Below are 20,185 nucleotides of genomic sequence, written 5' to 3'. Positions count from 1 at the left end.
AGCGTGAGAGAGAGAGAGAAAGTGGAAGAGAGAAAACCAAAGAGAGGGTGAAGAAAATGATAAAGAAAAGAGGGGAGCAGGAGGGAGAATAAGGAGATTCGGTGTAGAGATACATGCGACTGGCATGCACTGTATTTCAGGTATACAGTTTAATAAGACTGCTGTATTCAATCAATCAGATCAATCAGAAATTAGGCAATTTGTTTTTGCAGGATTCTGACCCTGAGTTTGAAACTGTGTGTGTTTGTGTTTGTGTTTGTGTTTGTGTTTGTGTGTGTGTGTGTGTGTGTGTGTTTGTGTGTCAGCAGCCTTGGTTCAGTGGAAAGCTGTCCTCCTGTTGTTGGGTGAGTTGCTGCAGAGTTGATGGAGAAGAGAGATAAACTAACAAACAGCGGGCATGTCCACACTGCTCTCTCTCTTTTTTGTCTTTTTTCTTTTTTTTTTCTCCCTTCATGTTGATCTCCGCCTGCGATAACAACACACAAATATCAGAAATCAAATCCATGAATTACTGGCAGCAGCGGCAACAATCTCTTCTTCCTTTCTGTTCTTCTGTCTGTTTTCATCTCTTGTTCCCAGAATGAGAACAAACGGTCTCATCAGGCTCTGGTGAGGCACAAGCGTCTGGTTGTGAGTGCCAGGCTTAAGTATGGGTGGTATGCTCTTTTTGAACAGCTGTGTTAAACTGCGGTTTGGTGTTACAAGGTGGCATCGCGTGGTCTAATGTGTGGAGGAGTCACGTAAGTCTTCTGGTTAACCTCAGAGCTTCTACACAATGGGATCGCTGCACTGATTACTTTGTGCTGGTATATGTGGATTTGTGAGAGTGAAAGAAAGATCCACTTCAAAATATACTCAAAAAAATACATTTGTGACCCAAAAAACTGCATTTAATAACCATGTTTGCTTTTTTTTTGAAGGTTTTAGCTTAAAAAAAAATGCTAATAATAATCAGTCCAATATTAGAAATGTTGGGTTAAAACCAGCATTATTTCCTGTTTGCTTCAGGTATGGCAGTGAGGCTTTGTTTGACATACATTTTCTGGTCTGTTGTCTCATGAGGATTCATGTGCATCTAAAGAGGGATAACTGCCGTGGTGAAAAGAGCCTGGAGGATTAAGGAGGTAACAGATGGGGGCCTTAAAGGAGAGAAGGTCAACCGTTTTGGGGGCAGAGACAGACAGAGAATCAAGTATTGCTGTTGGACACCTGTTTGTGTTGCAGGTCACTGCACTGTTAAATGCTACTTTTTAAAATAGACCTCTCTGAACTGCTCTGTCGCTAATAGCATGGGAGGGGGACAAAGATATTTTTCTCTCTCTGTCTGGCTTCATTCATGCTGTCTTTTCCATTTTTACACCAGTATTCCAGGTTTACCAATTTTCTTCGAAGTTGTCAGATCAAGAGATGCATTCAATGGGTGGAGATCAAAATTGAAGCTTCCCTCTCTTGCAAATAGCTCTTGACAACAAGACCAAAAACAACAACAGAGGAAGCAGACGCCAGATAGTCCAAGGAAGATGTAAGGTTTTTTTCTTATTTCTATTCTGGAGAGTGACTTCGCTTGATGAAAGATCAAAAGCAAACTTCTGGCTCACTGGAGTTACAGAGGTGCCATTGTGCAAGTGCGTGGCCCTTCCAGCAAGACTGGCTGTTTGGTGCCGGGGGCCCGCGTGCAGCCAGCGCTGCCTTTGTGTTGCCATATGAAACAAATCTCACTGTGACAAACCGGAGCTCTGGAATTCACTGGTGCTGCGAAATCTCAAGTGCAATGGACCGCGCCACCACCATCAACCAGACAGTGACCTCTCTGGTGTCACAAAATCTAAAATTTCCACAGTTGCGGACATTAACTTCTTGTTCTTCATTGTAATATCATTAACAGGAGTTGCAGGGTGTAACAACACTGTCAGCATTGTGATTCATATCCCGTCGCACTGGAATGCACCGATGACGCTGCTTTGTGGTCTGCTTTTCACCGAGGTGGCAAAATGACCGCATATCTTCAGTGTCTCTCGCAGCTCCCCAGGAGCTTAATGAGTTATAGCTCAAGTCTTTTCTAACTATGGATTTAAACATTCAAATCAGCAAATTTACTTGTATCTAAAAGCTTCCCAGGGGACGAGGTCACAGCCTTTGTTTTCATGTCAGGGCTGTGATGGGGAGCCGGGCCGGTCCACTCACACATCTCCCAACAATCCCAGTGTCACCTCATTGACCTCTCACCTCTGACCCCTGCAAAAGACTGGGGTCACTGTGCGACTGACAGCGGCTCCTGTTGCTACAAACAAGGCAACAAGGTGACTGTGGCTGCATACAGCTCACTAACATTCATATAGATACACAGCTGTGCCGACACACAGGGCTTACTCACTGTCACACATGCACAAAATCACTCCACAATACCTGTCATACCTGCTTAATCGCTTTATGCTCTGCTGTGGCATAGCAGGGTTTCTCTTTGAGAAGTGAGAAGGAGCTGTTGAAAGCTCGTCTGGCATGTTATTTTATAAGGTCATTTGCTTAGATTCCATTCCTGAGCAGTGCGTTTTTATGTCTCTGATATCCAGGTGACAGCAGCTCAGAATAGCTGCCAGTTGCCCCGTTGTTTTATCATGTAGAACAAAACAGTCTGTTAGCAATCTAAAAGAGAAGAGATACAGGAATATGTAGGAACATTCAGGATGAGGTAATGACACAGAAAAGGGAAGTGAGCGCAGCTTTGTGCGTATAGTGATCGTCAGTGTATCTCACATAGGACTAATGGGTCACTGTGAAGGAAGAATATCATGCTAACAAGAAGTGTGAAATAACTTCTCCATCTTCTGTTTCTCTCACCTCTTCTGTCCCCTTTCGGCCTCTTTGCCTCCAGCCAATCAGATATCCTCTCTGCTTGTTTCCTCCCTCATATCCTCCGATGGCCTCACAATCTTTGCTCCCTTTTTATGCAGTTTTTCAATTTCCAGTCCCTTTCTTTTGAGTTAAATTATTTCTGTATTAACCTGTTGCCTCATAGATATGTCAATCATGTCTTCCTCTCTTTGTCTTGTTTTCTTTTGCTCTTAAATAGAGCGGGGAAAAGAAACGAACAAAGTCTCCTCGGAGGAATTTCTCTCTCTCCATTTCTCTCTTTCTGTGCCTCTTTTTTCCTCCTGCTTTTGGCTGCTCTCCAGCAAATGTTAACACCCATCATGGCATGCTGGGCATCGTCCAACAGATGCCCTTGAGGAGGACATTCCTGTCTGGCACAACTCCTCTTTTCACGCTATTTATACTCAAATATCTGAGCCCTGCATTGATACCAGTACAGCATGCAACCAGACCATTGTTCTCTGTGTAAATAAAAGGAAACACTCTTCTCACATGGTAGCATTACTGGAAGTCAGTGGGTGATAAAAAAAAACTCTCTGCACATTGTTGCATAAGTACATGACGCATTTGAGGTACGATGTTAATATTTGTTATTCTCAAATAAAGGTTTTTTCAGATAAAGGCACACAGATGCTTGCTTTATTTTCTTTATCAAAAATATTGTGTTAACTTGCCATTTTATCACCATTAGTTATGGCTTTATTTTTCTAAAGAATTTCTATCTTCATCTTCATCCTACAGAAGCGGAATTAAACACTTTTTAGGTAATAAGGACAGAATGTACCATTATCACAAAGTGGAAAGGAAAGTCAATGGAGGGTATTCTGAGAAGTGCTCACTGAAAAAAACATCTATCAAGGGAACACTGGAGCCATTTCTTTCATATAAAGAGCCCCATCAGACTGATGCTTTTGAAATCCACTCACTGTGCAGCTCTCCTGCATCGAGAAGCTCTGGTGAAAAGATTGGAGAGAGGGAGGGAGGGTGTGCTGTGCTGAAACTGACTGAAAGACAATTTGATTGCCTGGTTTCAGCTAATTCAGGCACATCTCACATGAAGTGTGCACTTTAGCCTCATCAAAAACAACGCTGTTAGTAGTCCACTAAATATTGTTCACACCATATAGGAGGACCTCGAGAATGTTTTTCTCCTCAGCCTAAAAATAGCCCGCTCATATACACCAAATGTATATTAGTTCATCAGCTGGCCCTTATAAAAACCTAGACTCAGTGCACTTGTATATTTGTCTTTGGTTTGTGCATGCTTTTCACTCCATACCTCATGACCATGATCAGGTTTAAAAGCTACTTCACATGTATAAAATTGACACCAGTGGGGCGCAGAATGCCACCACTATTGCTGTATATCAAAAAGATCAAGGCAAACAGGGAGCTACACTTATGAGAGCTACACTTAGACACACTTAATACTGTCATCAAAGCGGGTCCTGGGGTTGGATGGTCTCACTGTGACACTGTGTAAGAGGGATGAGAGGTGGTAATGGACAGAGGGAGTGGTGTGGAGAGGTTGGTTGAGGACTGTGTGGAACAGAAAGCTCTGCATACACACACACACACACACACACACACACACACACACACACACACACACACACACACCCCCCCAAAACCGCTCCTGTAAGCCAACATGTGTTTTGATGGTCGGATTCCTGTACACGCCTCTCCACAGTGTATTTACACCTTTACGCAATAATAAACTACTACCAACATATTCAACGTCTATTATTATTCAAAGTCCTATCTTACATGGATGGTAAACTTATTTTACATTGAAACACAGTGATCCTAAATGCCTTGAAGTGCTGTATACATGTTCTGGCCCTTTTTTTCTGTTAACTGTAACGAGAGACATGAAACATGAGAGAGAACGAGAGAGAAACACCTTGCAAAAAAGGTCTTCATCTGGAATGGAACCAGAGGACATTTCATGGAAATCCATCCAATAAAGATGTCACTAAAAAACAGAAATGTTAACCTCAAGGTGCCACTAATGGGGAAATCAGGGGGATCAACAGTCATTAGGCTTCATTCTCTGGGGGAAATGAGTCTCTGTGCAAAATTCCAATTAATCAAATAGGGGGGAATCAACAGCAACTTCCTCTCCCTGTTACTCACAACTTAACTGAACAGTTTTCATTAGGATTATTTCGTTGTTCCAATAAATATCCTCAGAGAGCAATATCTCAAAACTTGGGCAAACCAAACCAAACTACCAGCAGCATGGCTTCATACCACCGGGGGTTAGTGAGAATATATGTTTCATTGTAATGTGGGTGAATTGACCCTTTAACCTTATAAACTCTGTGAGATGTTTTTCTGTGAACCCCACACCAACAATGTTTCCTCTTCTGTGATTAAGGGCTGAGAGGAGGACTGAGGAAAGACAAGCTGTGTGCTTTTTTAACAGGGGTGAGGAAGGAGGTTCATAGGTCGATGAACTCGACCAGCGTGACCATCTGAAGTCTGCTCTCTGAGGTTGTTGTTTGGATTTAAGACAGAGCACCTGTTGAGGGCGGAGACAATTAGAAATGTATTGACATTAATTCAAACAAAAGTATATCTTCCTATTCTCATCTGCAGTTTTCTTCCTTCTCTGAAAGTGTTCATAACTGAGCTTCATCCTAGGCCAGATTTTCTTTCAGTTTATACAGTAAGCGGTGAGCGTCGATGGCTTTTGGGTTTATCCAAGGCAGCAGTTAAAGTACAGGACCACAGGCGTAAAGCTGTCAACATGTGGACACGGTCGTGGAACACAGCCTTGCCTGTCCCCACAGCAACTTTATAGGAATGTTTAACGCCCCCCACCACCTAAACATATCTGTCCTCTGTATCGTATTTTCCCCTTGCCAGGCTGCTTAATATGCAGGCTGTGATCCCCCACCCCCCCCACCACCCACATTCCTCCAGATAAATCTCCACTCAGGTTCTTTCTAGAACAAAGCCGTTAAGACTTGTTGGGAAATCTCCCACTTTCATCTAGACGCTTGCCCACCTATGTGTGGTGTTTTAAGTTGTTCGTACTGATATCAGTTTACGCACTGAAGGATATTTGCGCTGTTGATATGAGCCACTAAAATTGCCTGTATGTGTTGGTTAATGTGTAGAAAACAAAATGAGAGATACTTGTGTGACAGTGTGTGAGATTTTTCCACCTTTTTGAAGTGAACAAGGTGGGACGGACCAGCCTGTCCTCATGACAATGATGAGTTTTTGATGTGGGATTAAAGAAGTGATGTACACCTTTGTTGAATCAGCTACAACATTTGACAGCCTGCATCCCACAATGCATTACTTGTGAGAGAAGATTTTAAAACATTATTATTATCCTGCCTGTGCTTTTTGATCTGTTGGTGCCCCTCCTTGTAGGCAATGAAGATAGAGTTACACAGCTCCGGGGATAAGTGCATCTCTGTCAGACAAATTATTGCGTCAACATTGTAGGATTAGTCAGGTGAGAGATCAGCGTCTGACATCCACAGTGGGGTGCACAATTGTTGCCTTTGTGGGCACACGCTCATCTTTTGGGCTTTCCAAGCGATTACTTAGTTAGGGATAATAAATACAAGAGTGCTGCTTTACACTCTGTGCAGTGTAATCAAAGCAACAATCATAACCCTGGCAGTCTAATAGCACAGCGATAGCATGTGATAACATCAGCGGCGGCTTTTTTGAAACGCCAGCCTAGGCTTAAGCCTCTTTATCAACATGGACATCAGCCAGAACCCGACTATGCAGCCATGGCAATTTTGTTTTACTTTGTTCTGCTGCTACTTTCTCCATCCCATATTTATTTTCTTGCTTGATACTCTCACTTTAAAGTGGAGTGACACACAAGCTGGGTTTTCCAGCACAGGTTTCCTGTGTTTGGAAGAGGGGGGGCAGGGATATAAAAACAGAGAGAGAGGTGAGAAGGTCACATGGAATGAGGGGAAAAAAAGAGGTTGGAAAGTGTGGAGGTTAATTGAGACGTAAATCTGAGGATGGACCTTTCTATTCTGACATTTAAAGTTCAGCCCATGATCCCAGGAAGAGTAGACGCTGCTATGGTGATAGGATTGTGACCTGAATAAAATAAACAAACTGTTAAATTAAATTTCATGAAGCTAAACCATTCTTGACATTACCCTTATGTATAAGCGGCTGAGCTCAGAAAGTAGCAATGTAATGGCTGGGTGAGTTGTAACGAGACCCCGAAATAACAAGACAGCTCAACCATGAACTCACACTCTATCACCTATCCCGAAGACTACACAAACAAGATACTACCTGGTTTATCTCCCAAACATGAACACAACAGAGACGTCGTCAAGCAACGACCACAGCAACCACATCTGGAAGATGGCACTGGACTCCAAGACATTATCAGCCCAAGATGAGTGATATCACACTTGACAGAGAGATTGTAGCCGCCTGGTTTGTGGATAGTGTTAAGGCGTTACAGCCCATTTAAGGAGGAGCACAAAAGGCATCTTTGTGTGCTACAAAGTGAACAAGATTGAGAGGACGATGCTGTGCAATACCAACAGCTTTAAGGACGATAGACAGTTCCTTAACCTCCAATAACCCTTCAAAATATTATGAAAAGATGAATACCACAGGCAATGATACAGAATTCTTAGGAAAACTGAATTTCTGTCTGGTTCAAACTTGGATCAACAAAATGCCAGAAAACTTGAGAATGTCCTCACAAGAAATATGACGTTAGACAATACAACCTATATTATGTTTACCTGTCAAAGATCTCGAAAAGCCAATGTGATTTGAGGCTATTGTCTGCCAAGAGCATTACTGGAAGGAGCACAACATTGAAGAAGAAGAAGAAGAAGAAGAAGAAGAAGAAGAAGAAACGACAGGAAGAAGCTTGACATTGTCCTAACGCAGCAAAATTTAGAGAGGATGGGTCAACACAGCGTGTGAGTCCTAACGACCATCAACGTTAGTTCCTTTTGACCATAAATGTGATCTTTCCCCACAAGTCCTCCAAAGTAAACGACAAAATACGTTGTTTGTTTGTGCCCTCTAGATGGACACATAGAAGCGGTTTATCCTCTCTCGGCAGGATGACATGATTTGTCTGTGTCTGTGACTTCCGCTGCGCGTCGGGACGGTTCACGCCTCGCCGTCGTCCATTAATACCTGAAAATGGACACCTCGTCGGGCATTAACCCTTACATATCTTTACATAGCAAATGATTACTGCTATATTACTGTTCTGTATATCTACAGCCCCTTTAAATCAAAGAGGTGGCAGATTAGAGATTGCTTGGTCATTGACTCATTTTGGAAGTAAAATTATGTTAATTGCTTGTAGTTTGGAGGATTTAAAAATGACCATTACCTTTTAAAGCACTGAGAACCTGTTTTACAATAGTGAATGATGGAGTTCTTCACGAACACACACACATTTTTTACACTAGGGGTATTACCTGATCCATCTCAGGGTCACTCAAGGTCAAACTCACAGCAGAACACATTATTGATGATGTGGATGGTTGGATATGTTTTTCACATTCCCATCCCACAAACTCCCAGCCCTCTCTCTATCCCATATGGATCCCATCCAAATTATGCAGACAGCGTTTCCTCTAAGGAACAACTCAATGTCTATCTGTCTGTCTCCTATTTGGACCAAACACTGAAGAGTTCCCTCTCATGCTGCACCACAGAGTTGTTTTTCTTATTTTTATACCACACGAGGATGCAATGGAGGAACAAAAGTATAAATGAAACAATTATAAAGATATTCACCATAATAATCTGAATAAATAGCCGGGGATATCAGGTACAAAGGCAGCAGTGTCTCCATGGGAAAATGAGGCCTCTGCGCTCTTTATTTTTGTCTAGAAAAGAGGCCTAATAAACGTCTGGCTTTTTGTTGGTATGAAACTATTCCATTAGTCTTTAAATGTCAAAACACAGAGGAGGTATAATATTACCGTCTACAACATCCGCAAGCAGAACAACCATACACACACCCTCCTCTACACCTCCCTTCTCTCTTCTCTTCCCATGCCTCTGCTTCCTCCCACACTCTCTTTTTTTATCACTTTACCAGTCACATTACATGATATTCTCTCCCTAACTCACTTGCTCTATGCTGCTTTGACTTATGCTGCTCTCTCCATTCATGTCTATGTGCTGTGATTATTGAACATGGTCCCAGTCAGGAACTACTGAAACCCAATGTTGGTTTAACTTGCACTCTCATGAATATCGTTGCTGTTGGGCGAAAACATTGTATGTCCAAAACCATTGCATTTCAGGAAATAAAAAATGCTAATTTGAAAACATTATACTGAGCTATTTACCTTCAACAAACTGTGATAAAAACTGACCTTGTCACTGTTTAAATATTTGTAAAAACCCACAGCCAGACATAAAGGATGACCAATCGCATTGATTGATTTATGAAGATGACCAAATATGGAGATAAATGGTTTCTGCCTGACAGTGACGATATAATATATTCACCACACTGCAGTCATTGTTTCCAGGTGCTCAAATAAGTGTTTTCTTCCTCTTCTCCTCTGTTTTTGTAGCTCATCACTCCAGTTTGATAGGAAAGGAAGTGGAGGACTACAGTTAGCCTGGCTCCGCCCTCCTACGTACTTATGCTCAATTTTCATTTCCCTTAGGTACTACGTCTTGGTTTGCAGTATATTCTTGTCCAATCAGCAAACAGAGGGAGTGGCTGAGAACGATGACGTTGAGGCCGTGCGTTAGTTTGAGTTCTAGTTCTGAAATGGCGGTGGAGAAAGATGCAAGCGAAGCAATTCGGTCCGTTGTGGCAACGCTGCCAAATATCCAGAAGTTAAAGCCCGAGCAAGAACAATCTTTGCTGAGTTTTGTTGGTGGCCATGATGTTGTGGCCCTCCTCCCTATGGGGTTTGGGAAAAGTTTGATTTTCCAGCTTGCTCCGTTAGTGGTGAAGGAGTTGGCTAAGGCGAACACTAGCGATGCTAAGCTGACATCACGACCAAATGTTAGCGATTGGCTAGCCTACAGTGAGGCAAACATGCTGACCTGCTCTGAAGAAACTATATGACACAGGAGGAACACAGACACACTGAGGAATGTCGGTACTGTGTAGAAACCTGCCAACGCATCCTAATCCACTCCAAGATATTAGTCAACACCTATCAATTGCATGAACACAGATACTGTACAGATGGAGCCGCACACAGAGACACATACACACACAAGGTTGAAGAGGACATTTCCATAAATTACTCATTATAAACATCTGGGTAGGAATATTAATTGTGTCTGAATCACTGATTGAATTCAGATGGCAGACCTGTGCAGATGTGTTGGTAGTTAAGCCGTCTGCTAACAGACATAAACATTGTGAATAGAAGAAATAACTTATAACTAATAGAAGAAACTAGTTGCTCCCTTAAGTGTGTGTTTAGAAGAGTGTCTTTATAGATCATTATAGACAACACATAATAAGTCGTCACCTTCCTAAAATAATTGCCTAAGTCATTTTTTAACAAAAATGATTTTGTTGCCTAAATCATCTCCTCATGGTGCAGGCCACCTCTGGTAAAATTGCCTACATCCTCAGTTGAACAGGTCATATGATTCTACACCTTTAGTAAAATTGCATATGTCAAGCATGTGACTTAGGGGGTTTTATTTTTTGTGTTTTCCGAAAAACCTGAAAAAAATGACTTTTAACAAAAATGATTTATTTGCCTAAATCATCTCCTCATGGTGCTGGCTACCTTTGGTAAAATTGCCTACATCCTCAGTTCAACAGGTCATGTGATTCTACACCTTGTATAACTGCCTATGTCAAGCATGTGACTTAGGCAGTTTTATTTTTTGTGTTTTCCGAAAAACCTGAAAAAATTACTTTTAACAAAAATGATTTCTTTGCCTAAATCATCTCCTCATGGTGCTGGCCACCTTTGGTAAAATTGCTTACATCCTCAGTTGAACAGGTCATGTGATTCTACACCTTTAGTAAAATTGCGTATGTCAAGCATGTGACTTAGGCAGTTTTATTTTTTGTGTTTTCCGAAAAACCTGAAAAAATGACTTTTAACAAAAATTAATTCTTTGCCTAAATCATCTCCTCATGGTGCTGGCCACCTCTGGTAAAATTGCCTACATCCTCAGTTGAACAGGTCATGTGATTCTACACCTTGTATTACTGCCCATGTAAAGCATGTGACTTAGGCAGTTTTATTTTTTGTGTTTTCTGAAAAACCTGAAAAAATGACTTAGGCAATTATTTTAGGAAGGTGACGAAGTAGAAAAGTAAGTTTTGTGACTTTTTGAAACAGAAGTCCTTCAAGAAACACAAGGCTTACACATCCAGGGTCTGGTTAGGATAGATGGATAGAGCTTCCTCAATGCAATCCATGAGCCATAAGACTGCTGTGGATGCACTATGGTGTGTGACAAGGCTTTGGCAGTTTCCAAAGCACCTACCAGCCCTGCAATCAAAATCAAAATGCTATTTGCAGTGGATTGTATGTGGTGGCTTCAGTACTGGAGTTTCTTGCTGACATTTGAGAATGGATGAGACCAGGCAAAAGCATGGTATATTTTCATCAAAAAGACAGCAGGGACAGAGGTATGATGGGAGTGCGTGTGATGGAGTGGCAATAAACTGTGACCAACACAGAAAGACAAGCTGAAAAAGGGAGAAAGACAAGAAGAAGAGGGAATGTGATAGGTGCGATAACATCCATAGCAGATACGAGAAGTGTGTAACAAATTGAGAAAAAGGGATGACGAATGCAAGAGAGAGGATAGAGGGCAGATAAAAAATAAAGTGTGGACCAAATCACCAAAACAAATGCAAGTATTAAAAGGCAGATAGAGAGTGTGTGTGTCTGCCAGGTTTTTTCAGGCTCGTAGTATGTTTTAGTTTACAATCAGTGTGTAGCAGTGTCTCTGCCAGTCTGTTCTGAGTAAGAATTGTTTACAGCTCTCGAGATAACATCAGCAAAACACATCTCTGGACTCACGCTACAGCCTTGAGCCACCTCTCCACTCACAGATACTGTCTCTCTCTCTCTCTCTCTCTCTCTCTCTCTCTCTGTGTGTCTGTGTCATCACACAAGTACAAAAGTGCTGCTGTAGACATTACATAAGCCTTGTTGGAGATTACTGCAGGTAGTGCATCATACTTCAAAAATGAGATTGATATTGTTTTGTGATGACAGCAAACGGGAGGCTAAAAGGTATCTTTGTCCTGGTGTGTGTGTGTGTGTGTGTGTGTGTGTGTGTGTGTGTGTGTGTGTGTGTGTGTGTGTGTGTGTGTGTGTGTGTGGATGCAAAAATATTTTGAAAAGATATTGAGAATCTCCAGTGGTGGAATGTAACTTAAGTACATTTAGACAGTAGTATACCTAAGAACAACTGCTACTTTATACTTTTACTCCACTATAACCCAGAGGGGAAATATTGCACTTTATACACTTAATTTTATTTTGCTGCTTAGTATACAAATAATAATTTGACATACAAAAGTATATGATAAGCTTATAAAACATGATGCACTGTTATAGATTCAACTACCCAACACAACAGTATGTGATTTAGTTAAAATAAGCTCCATCTCTACTAACTACAGCAGTAAAATGCAAATTATAAATTAATACAACACTAATAATAATCCAACAATATAATATTTAATAGTACGGAGACTCGCAGAGAATACTTAAACTTAACAGTTAAACTTGCTGCATGTAAAGCACTTTGTGATTCTATCTGTGATAGGTGCTATATAAATAAAGTTTACTTACTTACTTACTTACTTCTGCATTATAAGTACTTTTACTATAGATACTTTGAAAATAAAATGGTTTAGGTACACTTAAAAAATGGGGCACAGCATGACATGTCAACATTTCAGAGGGATTGTGGTAAAAACGTTTGTATGCATTTTTCTGAGTTATATTCTGCATTAATAGGAGTTATATTTTGTTACTTTCTTCTATGTCAGGACAGATTGATGGACTCATTAATCTTGAATAAACTCTGTGCTTTCCTAACCCAATATGTTCTTCTGTCATGGGTCCTTTGCTTTACTTTTTTTCATTTTCTTCTCATCCTGTCTCCACTCGCTTTCCATCCAGGTATGACATCTTCGCCCTGCACACGCAGGCTCTATATCTGTCTGCACGCTGTCTGCGGGCTGAGGATGACTTGGGGGACTACCCCTCCACACTTTTATTACCTGAACAATTTTCATGTGTGCTGGCTGTTGCTTCAGAGCTGCAGATGAAAGAGACCCAGAGAGACGCACTAGGTGTGTGGGATCAGCATGCAGCTTAAGTGTGTTTTTCATTTGACTTGGATATGATCCAGGTCTGTCTTCTGTCATCATTTTCTGCTGTTTGATGTGTTAGTCAGCCTGTATTTTTATTCCATATCTCCACTGCAGTCTCTCATATCTTACTTGTATTGGTCCCTCTGTTATTCCTCTCTATAGTTATCTTTCTTCATCCTTCTTCTTTAATTTTTTCTCTTTTTTTCTGGTCATAATCAGTTGTGGGTGTTCTTTTCTTTTCAATAAACTACATCTATCTTAGCTTTTTATGCTGCAATTTCTCCTGGTTTCCTCCTCAACCTTTCAACTTGTTTTCATTTTCAGACTCCTACTTCTGCCCTGCATCATTTTTCTGCTTACAGTTCCTTGTTTCTGTCCTCCCACCTTCAACTCAGTGCAGTATCACTTCTCTCTCTCTCTCTCCCTCCTGTTTTTGTCTTCCTCCCTTTACATTTGCCTCCTTTCCTCTATGTCTTTTTGAGCTGTAATGGTTATCTGTTGGTGGGGCTAAGCCATAGGCCTGGGCAGGGAGAAAGGCAAGAGTCTGTTTTTCTTTCCTCCCCTCTGTCTGGCATGTGTGGAGAATGGAGATTTGGAGCCTGCACTGCTGTAATTTCAGCCTTTCTATCTGAGTCGGCCAGTGGGAGTGGGAAGGTGAGCCTGGTTCTGTGATAAGGGGAGGGATAGAGATGAGAAGGGGCATTCATTACTTTTTGTTCTGCTTTGAGAACACATCGCTAATCCTTAACTTCACCCCACCCCGCTGACACCCGCAGAATGTGGTTTGCATCGAAGAAGGCGTGAAACATGGGTGCTGAGAGTGAAGAGCCCATCAGCTATATTTATGTCTGCAGTGTGCCTGAGTCCATGTTTCTGTCCTGCATGCAGCACTGGCATGAATGTTCATGTATGTGTATATATTTCTAGACACACAAAAAAAGTTTTAAACCAGTGGTACAGCATTCTTCGTATTCCTCTGCATGTACTGCAATTTGCAGAGGTCCTCCACTGACATTTTAATGTATAATACTGTAGCCTCAAAGAATAGTGAAAGGATTTGCACTCTTGAATCCAGAATCCTAAATCAATAGTCAACATTTAATAGAAAAATTGTCCGAACACTGACAGAAAAAGTAGAGTCTCTTAAGATATAAAAAATCAATCAATTAATTCCATGCCCAAAAGGTAACACAATGCAAAAAAAACTATTTGACAAAAGTTTCAGTTAAAGGACCATTTGCAACAATTTACAGACCATGTAATCCTAGAGACATAAATAAGCTGTCTGATTTACAGCAATAACCAATCAGGAGAAGTGAGGTAAGAGCGAGCTGGGTGTAGATGATGTGTCTGCATACACCAATATGTCCCCATAATAAGACATTTGAACTAAAGGCAGCAGCATTATTCACTAGATGGACAACAGAAAACAAGTTAAAGACAAGTTAAAGACAGTTCCTCATAAAGACCGTCTGGAGGTAGTGTTCTCATATAGAAAATCCATTTGGATTCTGATCTAAGTAGTTTTTGATCAACGTCACCACCAGCGACTGGATGACTAGCTTCTTTAAAATGCCTCGTAGCAGATGACTTCATATCATATATTGTTTTCTTGATGAGAACTGGTCGTGGCACACACACACACACACACACACACACACACACACACACACACACACACACACACACACACACACACACACACACACACACACACACACACACACACACACAAATAACTCTCATTCATCCCTGCCATTTCGTCGGTTACAGAGTCCAAATCAAGTTCAGCATCAGTGTTTAGGCAACTTTAGTGCAGCGCGCAGATTCAAGTCGCCATCTGTGGTGTGAGTGAATTCCCAACATGAATGCACAATATATTCATGTATGTACGTTGGTGCATTTGTGTTTAACCATTAGTGCAGGTGTGTGTTTTGTGTGACACCTGAATGTGAGAAAAAACCTCAGATATTGTTGGATCAAACAGCAGAATAACTCTGGGGTTCCTGGGGTTCAGACTGGCAGCCAAGAGGCCTAGGCACAGGTGTGTGTACTCTGAGAAAAGGGGCTGTGTGTGTGACTGGTGGTGGTGGTGGTGGTGGTGGGAGGTTTAGCCTTTGGATGGTTGCCAGGTTCACTCGCCAACCCCCCACCTGGGGCCTGGATTCCTCCAGTCAGCAGCAGGGTTTGCATGCAACAAGGGAATATGCAGAGAGAGGATGCATGTTGCAGAAAGGACCATGTGTGCTGGCTGTTGCAGATGTACTGTAGAGATGACCACTTATATGGGTGGCCAGGAATGGTTGAATAACCATCAAAGATAGTTGTAACCTTTGTACTGTGTGAGACCCAAAAGTGTTGATACTGGGCTACTCATTAAACCAGGTTTGATAGTAACAGATTTACATTACTCAGGGCTGTGAAAAGAGGGACACTGTATGTACAGGACCTGGAATGTGTGTTTGGCACAGTGCCCAAATTCAGAAAAAAACATCAAATAGCTGCGTCAAGGTGATCAGCCTGTCCATCTTCTCACCACACTAGCTGAGCTCTCGAGGATCCTCATCATTAGAAAATGAAACAAAGGACAAGAAAGGCCTAGCAGCCATTTTAAGCCCTGCCCCGACAAGTACAGTTTTGCTCCCTGCAACACCTAACTGATCCCTCCACCGTTTACTTTTCCACTTTTAAAAAAGTAGTACAAAGTTACATGTGCACACACCGAGGGGTATTGTAAGGCAATAACATGCTGGGTTTTCCCCTTTAACAAGTGCTACAGTGGAACATTTAAAAAAAAAAAGCCTAGACAACACACCCTTAGCAAAAAAAAATCAGCTCAAAAAGAGTGGCTGAAAGGTGCATTGTGTAAGGTATTCTTCAGGGAGTTCAGTCTAATAATCACAGGGTTGGGTGGGTTTATTTTCTAAATAAGACATCAAGGAGCCGTGTATTAATCATAGCCCATGTAATCCTGTCACACTTCCCCCCTGGTGGAAAAAACATCACTGTGGTCAGAAAGAGTTTTACCCCACCACGTCCGGCTCTCATGTCTCAGTACCCCCAGTTCACCCCCTCTGATGCATATATACCCATGTACACGTAGAAGCATAAACAGATAAACACATGCTTACACATTTAGTGCAGTGAGGGCAGCATAGTATAGTACACACAGGTAGCGCTGTTCTGAGAGGGCTGAAGACTCAAGTGTTACCTAATGACTGGATATGTGCTGCTGTGAAAGGAGCTTTGTGAGGATCCTCTTCAGCCCTCATAGTGCTTCGGTACTTACCTCGTTATACATGCCGTCATCTCTAAGTCAGGGGGGATTTCTGAGTGGCGCACCCAATGTGGAACTACACTGGTTTCCTATCAGTGCAATGATTCTGCAGTGAAAGGTTATAAACAGCCACATTTCTCAGAATTTCAACAAATGAATGAAGCAATACTACTTTTCTTTTGTGTGGCTCCACTCTGCCGCTACCAAAGCATGTATCATGCTGAAGTGAGGTCTCTTGACTTTGTTTATTGTTAAGCCGTGACGTTTCCTCAGTGCTGCAGCCAGACATCTCAGCTTGGCCAGGGCCTGGCTTGCCACAGGCTCCACTGCTGGACAAGAGGCCTGCAATTATAGCTCACTTCAAAGATGCCAGTCAGTCAAAGACGGCATTCATGCATTTATTTTGGCAAACCCCCGTCCACTCCTCCTTTCTTGCCTCCTCACCTTTCCACCTCCCGCTCCCTTGCTCTTCTTCCTCCTTTCCCACCAACCCTCAAGCTTGTTTAGATGAGCGATTAAGGAGAGAAACAAGTGCAAATGGAGTTTGGTTTGGCACAGATCAATATTGACACGCAGTTTACTGAAATATCTCCCTGCATAGTTTTCCCCTTACCTAAATTTGGACGTGGTGGATGTCGACAAAGATGAGGGGAGGAGTGGGTCTCATGTGCCCAAACAGGGAGGCTTTAGTCCTCGGCACAGAGACCGTCCTCTGCCTCCTTCTCACCCCACCTCCTACAGCTGATCCAGAAATAAAACCCAAAGAGAGGGGGCAGGAGGACATGTTTCACCTCAGGCCAACTGCTCTGTGTAGGCTATTAGGTGTTCAATTAACATGGTCAACTGATAGTTTGTCATGTCAACAGAGCGCTGTATCACAAGCATCAAGTTCTGCCCCCCTCTATCTGAAACCCCCCTTTAAACCACGAAATAGGCCGACTTGAACTGTGTTTATTCCCTGGCCATTTCATTTTCTGCCAAGGTTTATTTGATCATGAGAATGCTGTGTATGCAAGGGACTAATAATACTACTTCCTAAAAGTTGTTATTGCATGGGGGGCTTTAAAGTGGCCTGGCAAAAGATTTGAATGGTGGTGAACAGCTGGTATATTCTCTCCATATATTACACTTTATTAGAGGGGCATCATCTAGCATATAAGTGATCATATTTCACAAAATTCCAGTTGTCTGCCATCTGCTGGGTGAGACTTAGGCTTGTAAACTGTGATCCTGATCCAATCTAAGACCCAGGTTGGCTGTGATTGGCTCTTTAACATCACAGTTACATAGCTCATGAGCCTTGGGTGTGAGGTACATGTGTTGTTTGCATGTGCGAGAGCATGTGTTAATTTGTTCATCTGTGTGTTTTTGGGTTTGTGTATAAGCATTGAAGGGCACTGAGTGGTAAGTCCAGGAGTGTCAGTAAATGTTTGTTGTTAAAGCAAACCAGACACCTCAGCCCCACTGGGCCGGAGCTCTACCATCACACCCCCTGGAATCTGAAACCCGATGCTGGAAGTTGGGCAGCCAGAGTGATTAGGGGGACCCACCACGCTGGTGGTGTTACAGTTTGGCTCAGGTGTCCCATTCGTCACACCACAGGCCGGCCCTAGCTCACACCATCCTGGACGGACACCCCGGTTGCAGCACTGTCTCTGTCAGGCGGGCCAGGGACCTCTCTATAGGAGCCTGTATGGCTCCCATGGGTCCAACTTATCCATCCGTCTGTGCAGTCTCCTCTAACTCGTTAAAAAGCACAGACCTACGGTGCTAAATCACTAGTCTGTCACACACATCATACACACCTGGTGGGACTTGTATCCCAGTAGAACAATAACTGTCACATACTGGATATTGTGTGGACACTGAGAAGTGGAGTGAACATTTTAGGCTGGAGAACAGAGAGAGATCAAATCCGATATACCACACCGTATGGCATATGCACACACACTCCATCTTGGTCTGACAGCAGAGGTAGTTACGGGTCAAAACCACATTGAGTGGGTCCACATAAAGGCAGCTTTGTTAAGATGCGCTGCGCTCCGAATACCATCGAGCTCTGCCACAAGCTCTTACAGGAGAGAGAAGACACGACAAGGAGGGAGAGGACTGAGGTATGATCACAGCTGTTAACTGTATAAGTGGGGCCTGCGTCTGCTTACCTGGTAGGGACGTTTTTAACAGGTATATATGTGTTCAAAGAGTGTGCACTCACATTTACACATTTTGTGCACTCACTCACACAAACACACACAGTCAAACCCTCCCTCTGGGGTTTCGGTGCTTAGCAAACCCCCTCATTCTCATCAAAGTGTGATCATGAAGTTCTCTTTCGTTTCTGTCCCTTGGCCAGTGCCATACCTGACAACTTGCAGAAAGGTGCAGATCATAACTCACACACACACAAATACAATCACTCACAGTCTTGTCTTCTGCCCACAATTTGGCTGCCATCCACGCAGGGCTCAAGATGAAAAAGGGCAGCAATTTACAGTTTGCTGTCCTCGGCTCCACACTGTTTATATAACGCACAATGATGTTTTCACGGCAGGACTTGTTTTTTCATTCCTGTTGTCTTCAGAAACTTTTGAACTGTACATTATTAATAGTTACACTATTCATTTTATTTGATAAATGAATATCAAATAAACAACTTTAAATATTATAATATGAAATAATATCATATACTAGCTGTAGGCTATTTGAGTTAAAAACAGCCTCTAGTAACTAGAGGCTGTTTTTAACTCAAATAGCCTACAGCCATGGACAGATTATGAGACAACAGACTACAAATGACTTATTTGTAGTCATTTTGTGCCTCTCCTTGTATTCTCTTTGTGTTTGTTTTTGTCTCTTTGTGGACATTTTGGGTGTCTTTGTGGTCGGTGGTTATCATTTATGACATTGCTCATTAACTGAAAATAGAAAATGAAAAATGGAATGGAAGATAAATGCCCTAACTTAGCAAAGCTTTTAATCCTTAAATGGTGTTCGTCTGTCTACTGCTAGTTTAGTTTAAGTTTAAGTTTAAGTTTAATTTAATATATATATATATATATATATATATATATATATATATATATATATATATATATATATATTTCAACTTTTCTCAGTGAAACTTTTCTGGGTCAAGATATAAACAAATGACTTTGGCTCTCCAGCAGGTGACCTTTAACCCCCTCACACCCTCCCGTCACGGTCGTGCCTTGAGGCGGCATTGTTAATGGCTCTCTCTGCTGGTATGCAGAGAACGTGAGCAGAACAGAGAGGATCCTGCCAACACAGCATGAAAAAAAAACCTGGGCATGTGCATTAGGCCCTGCAAACACCTAGGTGGTCCTGAAAAAGATGGGAAGAGAGGGAGACAGAGACACAGGAGTACATGAGAGGACAGAAGTTATGTGGGAGGAAGAATGTCAGGTTGTCTGTGTCAACAATAAGGAAATAATTGCCCTCTGCAGCCTCTGGGCCTCGCTGCAGCGGCCCGGGGGGCCTGCTGGGGTAGGGTGGGGCATGGCCCTGGCATTACACACAATTAGGCCAACAAGAGGGTCAAATAGGGAGGCAGGGGAGGTCCCAGCCCTGTCATTCATGAAAGGGATGTCTTTGTGCCCCAGGCTTAGCCAAGGCAAGGCCCAGGTCACAGGGAAAGGCCCTGAACTAGGCCTCTGTCTGGAGATTAAAGCATGTGAGTGTCTGGCTGATCTGAAACCAGGCCGATGATG

This window comes from Perca fluviatilis, chromosome 15 (assembly GCF_010015445.1).
Source record: "Perca fluviatilis chromosome 15, GENO_Pfluv_1.0, whole genome shotgun sequence".
Taxonomy (NCBI): Eukaryota; Metazoa; Chordata; class Actinopteri; order Perciformes; family Percidae; genus Perca; species Perca fluviatilis.
Note: the sequence above shows the minus strand (reverse complement) of the source record.